Source organism: Larus michahellis, chromosome 5 (assembly GCF_964199755.1).
Source record: "Larus michahellis chromosome 5, bLarMic1.1, whole genome shotgun sequence".
NCBI classification, from domain to species: domain Eukaryota; kingdom Metazoa; phylum Chordata; class Aves; order Charadriiformes; family Laridae; genus Larus; species Larus michahellis.
This window is the reverse complement of record NC_133900.1, coordinates 11127767-11134634: the sequence shown is the minus strand read 5'-3', so window position 1 is coordinate 11134634 and position 6868 is coordinate 11127767.

Genomic DNA, 6868 nt, shown 5'->3' with positions numbered 1-6868 from the left:
ACCAACCATAAAAGCTCGGAGTTGTAAAGAACTCAAGCAGCAGGTACAATGACAGAAGGAAATACCTGTACATTCAAAGACAGAAACAGATCTATCAGCAGAAAGGCAGAAAAAGGGAAAGTTTTCAAGAAACATTTCTGCAAGCCAGCTAAGAATTATTTCCAATCTTCCAAGTAAGAATACTAACTGGCACCTGTGCAGGCTTTACTTTTCTAAGATCCCTATAATTTATACTAGTGAGTTGTAGGAGAGATGAAGCTTGCTCTGAATTGTAAAGAACACTGCTCACATACACGTTAGAAAAGCCGAGCAGGCGCCAAGCAGCAGTTTGCAGAGGAGAGCACACCTGAGAAGGCTCTGTCACAGGGAGGAGGGACATCGTGGACTGCTGGACTGGGGAAGGCACCGGCTACAAAAGGAGGGAGAAAGCATTGGGCTCCAGCGCAGACTCTGACCTCGTCCCAGGAGATTATTTGCTGATTTAGCACAATTCTCCCTACGGCCACACACTTACCCAGCAGCTCCACTCCTCCTGCAAAGCGCACTCCTGGGGCTGGTCTTAGCCTAAGCCTGATTCTCTTCTTCATTGCTTTTCTCTTGCTTTTCTAATCACTTTTACTTTACCTAATTCTTTATGGCTCTGATGATTCTTGGAAATCTGAGAACGGTTTCCACTGGCAAGGAAAGAAAACTGCTTTCCTCGCAGAAGGGCGACGGAAGGAGCCGGTGGTCGACGGGACAACAGGCATCCCTGCACACCTTTAGCTGTCGCTGCCCAGAAATCCAAGGCACGTCGGTGGTCAAGAGAGCGAAAATACTAATAGAATCGTGTCTTTGAGATGTTTTATGCCCGTTTCAGCAGCGAGGAGGTGGTCGAGCTGGCTCTGCACCCAAACCCAGCCAGCTCAGTTTCCCTGACACCAGCCCGCTGCTCCTCTCTGTGTCACAAAGTCAGCAGAAAGAACTGTACGTGCCAGGAAGATGCTGGAAACATCAGCCCCAAATCACAGCAGCCCTCTGACTGCTGGTGAAACTGGTTTTACACCCGGAGGGGTTAAGCTGCCACATGCACCAGTGGTCACAGATATTTGTGCTGAAAGGAATAAACACGTACATATGGCTGCATATGGATACTTGCGCTTAAGAACATGATCTAGTACTAACTATTGGAGCAAGCAGAAAAAAAAACTTCTTCCCCTAGTACTTCCTTGCCTGCCGCCTTTGGCCAAATCCCTATCAGACAGAAAGAAACCACCAGAAATAGGAACGGCCCAGGCATCACACTCTGCCAGGGCTTCATTGTTTTAACCGCAACCCAGGCGAGACCCACGGGACTCTTACCATCCTGCGGCAGGTTTAAGGAATGCAGTTGAGCAGATTGCCAGGCCATGGCAGCAAGAACTCGGCACGCTTCCAGAGAGGCAAGGTTGGTACCTAAAAAACAAAAAAAAGAAGAAAAAATTTAAGGAAAAGGTGATTTAATTGTAAAGTTATTGCAAGGTATTTGAACCAAAACAACTTTGGCTTTTGATTTCTGTTCTGGGAATAAGGAGTGGTGGGCACAGGTCATATCATATTTTAGTTGGCGAATATAGCGCTGAGAAGCATCTCCAGCCAGAACAGGGGGTAAAACCCTTATCTTTACAGGGAAATTGGAAAAGACCCATCTGCCCAGCTGACACGTCAAACCGGGAGCCGAGGCACTGGGGGATTTTGCCCAGAGCCCCATGGCCTCCAGCTCCCCAGCGTCACACGGTATTTTATGTGTTTGTCCTGCTTTCCTTCAGCCTCTCCGGAGAGGCGGCTCCCCCACGGCTTGTCAGGCTCACTCAGACAGCACTAGGGTGGAGACACGAGTGATCAATTACGCAGCCTGGCTAATTCCACAGGAGGACAAACTTGGCTGTGAACTAAATCAAGCTCTTCACTTGTGCATCGTGTAAGCAGAAAGTGACTGCGCTTGCTCCACGTACAGTAGTTGATTTTGCCACTCAACATGAAATGTCTCAGATCAAAAAGCGTAGTTGGACTTGGAAAAGATTTGCTTTGTGCATGGCAAGATGTTGCCAGATTAATGGGGAAAAACGGAAAAGACCTTTGCTGGCCCTGAGGTGAATTCTCCAAATAAAGTCAGAAACTCCACGGCTTTACACTCTGACAGACTCTCTGTTCCTAGCGCCAGGCAGGATTTTTGCCTAAATTCACTGTACGTGTTCTGATAAGGTTGAGGTATTTCACTAAAAAACGCTGATTTGAGGGATGCTTTCTAGGGCAAGACTCATTCTCTAAGTGCTCTGCCTGGCCAGCTTCTGAAAGGGAAACATTTTGACATGATTTCATGAAGCATTGATAATAACATTCTCATTCTGATACAAGTCAAAAGCAGATTACCAAAACTGAGAAGTTGTTACCAAGTGGAAAACAAAGCCTCGAACCGGCCTGGTCCACCAGCACGTTACTGATCTGCTGATCTTAAAAGTATTTGCAAATAACAATCGTGGGGGTTTTTACCCCGTTTTCCCACTTGTCATTCTATAAAAAAAAATTAAAGCCCCAGTTAGAAAAAGCCAGCTATTTATACTGTCAAAATAATCCAAACAATCATCAGAAAACTGTGAACAGAGTTGAAGCAAAACTCTGACATTCGGTGACTGATTTGCAAATCAGAAAACCTTCCAATGAATTAATTCTGTTTCATCTAATAACAGCTGACCAGGCTTCTCATGGGCTGTGCGGATATCGCAATATTTAGGTTGCGCGGGCAGACTAATCTATCAGCACTATCTTCCCAAAACAGAATTACGGGCTCCTTTGCCAACCGCCCGCGGGATTTGGTTTTCTCAAAGAGAAATTAAGAAATGGCTCCCGGCAGTGTGGACATTAAGCGATCACAGAGGAAAGGAAAGAAGAAATATTCATGCAATAGCCTTTGTGATCTGCTGGGCTGAATTTAGAAGGTTCCATTATCTGCACTACAACCAGATGAGAGCCTCAAACAGAAAACCAAGATTGTCAAGTGGTGCATGAAAGCAACAGTTTGCCAAAGTGATGTATTTTAACTCTTTTTTGTTTTAACGACTTTTCAAATCAAACTTTTAAGCCGACAAGCCTAACCTTCCAACAACACTCCACCCCACCAGTCTGGAGCAATAAGAAGATTCACACCACATGATGCCTTTAGAGCAAGTTTCCAGAAAACCCTCAGAGCCAGCACTGAAGGCACAACCGCAGGCTTGTGTCCCGGGCTGGAAACAGCTGCCAGAAGGACACAACCCCCCGGGCGAGGGGGCACTTGCAGTGGCAGCAGCTCAGCTTGTCTCCCACAGAGGAAGCATTAAGCAGCACAAGCAGAGCACGCAGAGCATTTACCTTTAACGCGGCCTTAAATGTCACGTTTGCAAAGAAAGAATTCCAGGCCTGAAGGGCAACGTCGGGGACCGTTTTGCTGCTCCTCAAAATAACCCCTGCCAGACTGGTGAGCAGCAAATCACCCCTCTTCAGGTGACTAAATGGGTACCGGCTGCAACTAGTCACGTCAGCCTGATGCACTCATCTTCCTTCTGAAATAAAAGGTTATATTCACCTAATAAAGTTTTGCCAGCAGAATAGTAGAGAGGACCCTGATAAGAAGCGAGAGCACGGGGCAAAACTGTAGCACGATCGGCTTCGGTTTAGGATGGGCAATGAGAAATGCTTTCACCTAGGAATAATACACAGCACGGCCTTTACTTTTTAAATCTCTGGGTGAGCAATGAGCTCAGTGGCTGTGTACACCGCACACCCAATTCATCCGTGAGATCTGAGCTGGATGATTGACCTATCGACAACTTGAACTCCGACTCCAGAAGAGGGAAAAGGGAATATTTACACCGTGTTGATCCAGCTCATCTGAAGGCGCAAAGCAGCTCTGGAAACAGTCTGTGTTGTTCAGATGCACGAGGCAGTGAAAAGTCGAGCGGGAGAAAAAGCCCGATGTGTTAAATCATGTTTCAGTGACTAAATAAGCTCCCCACATTCCCCAAGACGGACTTTCAGCTGTAGGCATTTGTACAGGACAGTATTGTTTCCTAAGTCACTTGTACTTTTAAACTGTTTTAAGGTTTTAAACCTCCCACGTGTGGGATCTTTCTGCCTCTATCGCCCTGTGCTGTTCACATCCACAGAAACAACGATCCCATGAAATAAAGCGGCAGAGGTGGAAGCAGTTGCCAGGGAAGAAAACCAAAGGCACTGGAACTGTAGGTATTTTTTAATGTGCTTTACCACATAATCCAGTTTATCATTGGTCTGCTGACCTCCTACCTGGTTTAAAATACTGGGGGGGCCAACTAATTCCTGGTTTCAATCTACAGAAATCAGTGAAGTCCTGCCAGAGATTAATTATGTTCCACCTGGGCTTCTCACTAGCAGAATGCCTTGTTGCTAAGGTCATCCTGAAGCCTAAAATCAAGTCCATCTCATTTCCGACAAAGGCGCAATTCAGCTGGAAAGAGAGAATAATTGCACAGCAGGACAGTGCTCTTTTGGATGCAGTAATTTTTATACCCTTGAAACTGTTGAGGAATGCACAATTAAAATCAATCACATAGTTGACTGTATCTAGAGTCAGGAAGGAGACAGATACCAATATGGCCCCTTCTATTTTACCCTTTGTCCCACAAGGACAAAGAACAGAGATGGCAAAAGGAGCTTTGCCTTGGAGGAGGCTTTTGGAAGCCTCACACGATTTGTAAAAGCTGGTTTAAAAAACAAAGTCTTTGGCTGTGAGCTTTTGCATTCAAAGCTTTAACTCTTCCTTCTCAAGGGAAAAAACTTGCTAATTTCTCAGTGGGGGGCCAGGGGGGGAAAGAAGTTCGATATTCACAGTCATAAAGATGTCTGAGGACAAAGTGCTTCACACCATTCCTCCCAGGGCAGATGGGTAAGTGGTGCTGGCTCTCTCTTGAATGCCTTGAGTCAGAGCAGAGAGAGAACGTTCTGCTCCGGAAAAATCCCAGCACAGGCCGGAACAGCAGCCGCTGCCCAGATGCCCTCCCAAGGGAGAACAGGAGAACGCGGCTCTCGCCTACCAATGCCCTACGGCACGTGGTCAGAGCAGGACCTTACCTGCCATCACAGCTCCCGCTGAAGAAAGAACAGGTTCGTTGACTGCTCCCCACAACTGGCTGCACAGTACCTTGAGGACTACAACAAAAATTACATTTATTATGACACCGTTTATATTTCTCATGTTTATTACACATTCACACGAACCATATAACTTCCACAGGGGGAAGGAAAATTGCTTCCCCTACCTTTTTGTTTTTAAATATACATATATACTCCAGCAGCTGCAACAGCATTTGGCAACGGAAAACTGCCCCAGTGTTTCCAGCCTTATTTTGCAAGGAGTTATCAGCCCTCCATAAACTCAGGGAAAGGAAGACTTAAGCAACTCTCGGACCTGAGCTGGGCACAGAACAGCCAGGGTATTTTTGGCACTTTTTGAATACACAGATAACCACGCATTCAAGTCAAAGTGCCTCCATACGGTAATTACAAGTAAACCACAAAACGCAATACATTTTGCTGCTCTGGAGGCTTCGCAGCAGACGCTGAGCCTCTAAGAAACAGTTGAGCCTTCCCAGGGCCTCACCTGGGGCTTTGGAACAGCTCTGTCTTTATCTGCCCCACAGACACTTCTTTGTGTTACTTAACAAATCCAAAGAGATTTCTCTGATAAAAGCTGCAGCACTCCTTGCCTCTGCAGCAATGGTTGCTACTGTCACAAGGCAAAGTTAGGCAGACAGCATTTTATGACACAGTACACATGTTTTTAAGTGAACAACACAGGAATAAAAAGATACTACCCCTTCAGGCTTAAGACGGGGAGAAAATCCTGCTTCTTGCCTTTTCTCTGCTCTCACACGCCAGGATATTGGACAAACTGTGTCTTGTTTCCAACAGCAGCTGATGCCTCAGCCTGTGTTGCCAGCCGAACAATCTGGAAAAAATGAGAAAGACAAAATACAGAGAGATACGGACAGCGCGAGCGCAAGACGCTTCTGAGAATCACAGAATCACCTGGGTCCGAAGGGACCTCTCAGATCGTGTCCATCAACCTAACTCTGACAAAAACCACCACATCTGCCCGCCTTTTAAATGCCTCCAGGGATGGCGATTCCACCACTCCCCTGGGCAGCCTGTTCCAATGCTTAATGACCTTTTCAGTGTAAAAACATTTACTAATATCCAGTCTAAACCTCCCCTGGCACAACTGGAGGCCGCTTCCTCTTCTCCTATCACCTTCTCAGGTGAGAGAAGATGCCACCAAGCTCTAAAACTCATTCTCAGCTCAGCTTTCGCAAGCGCACTCTTCAGCAACACGAGCCTTAGGGAATGAGCTCTTAGGGAACAGGAACAGGGGCTGTATCCAGAGCGGTGCTGGGAAGCAGCACGGCATCACCAACAGGATGCCGGCACAGCAGAGTGTGGGGACAACATCATTTCTGGAGGTGCTGCGACAGCCCCATGTGACGGGCAAACAACTGGGTACCACAACACACCAGGAGCGCAGAGGGACTGTGGGAAGACTACGCGTTAATTTTATCAGCCCGCACAGCCCGCTGCATGTGGCACAAGGTACCAACGACCATTCCCTCGCAAAGAGAAAAACGCATCACTTCACAAGCCCCAAAGCCCCGACAAGAAATAGACATGAAGGAGCCAATTCCCATCACCACCCTGGGTGTGGGTAACAGACTTGTCATGCAGATGGTGGGCAAGAAAGAATGTAAATACAACTAGGGAAAAAAAAAAGAAAATCCATTAACAAGAAACATGCTGAGCACGTTAATGGTGCAAAGTAGAAAGCACCAAACAGATGCTG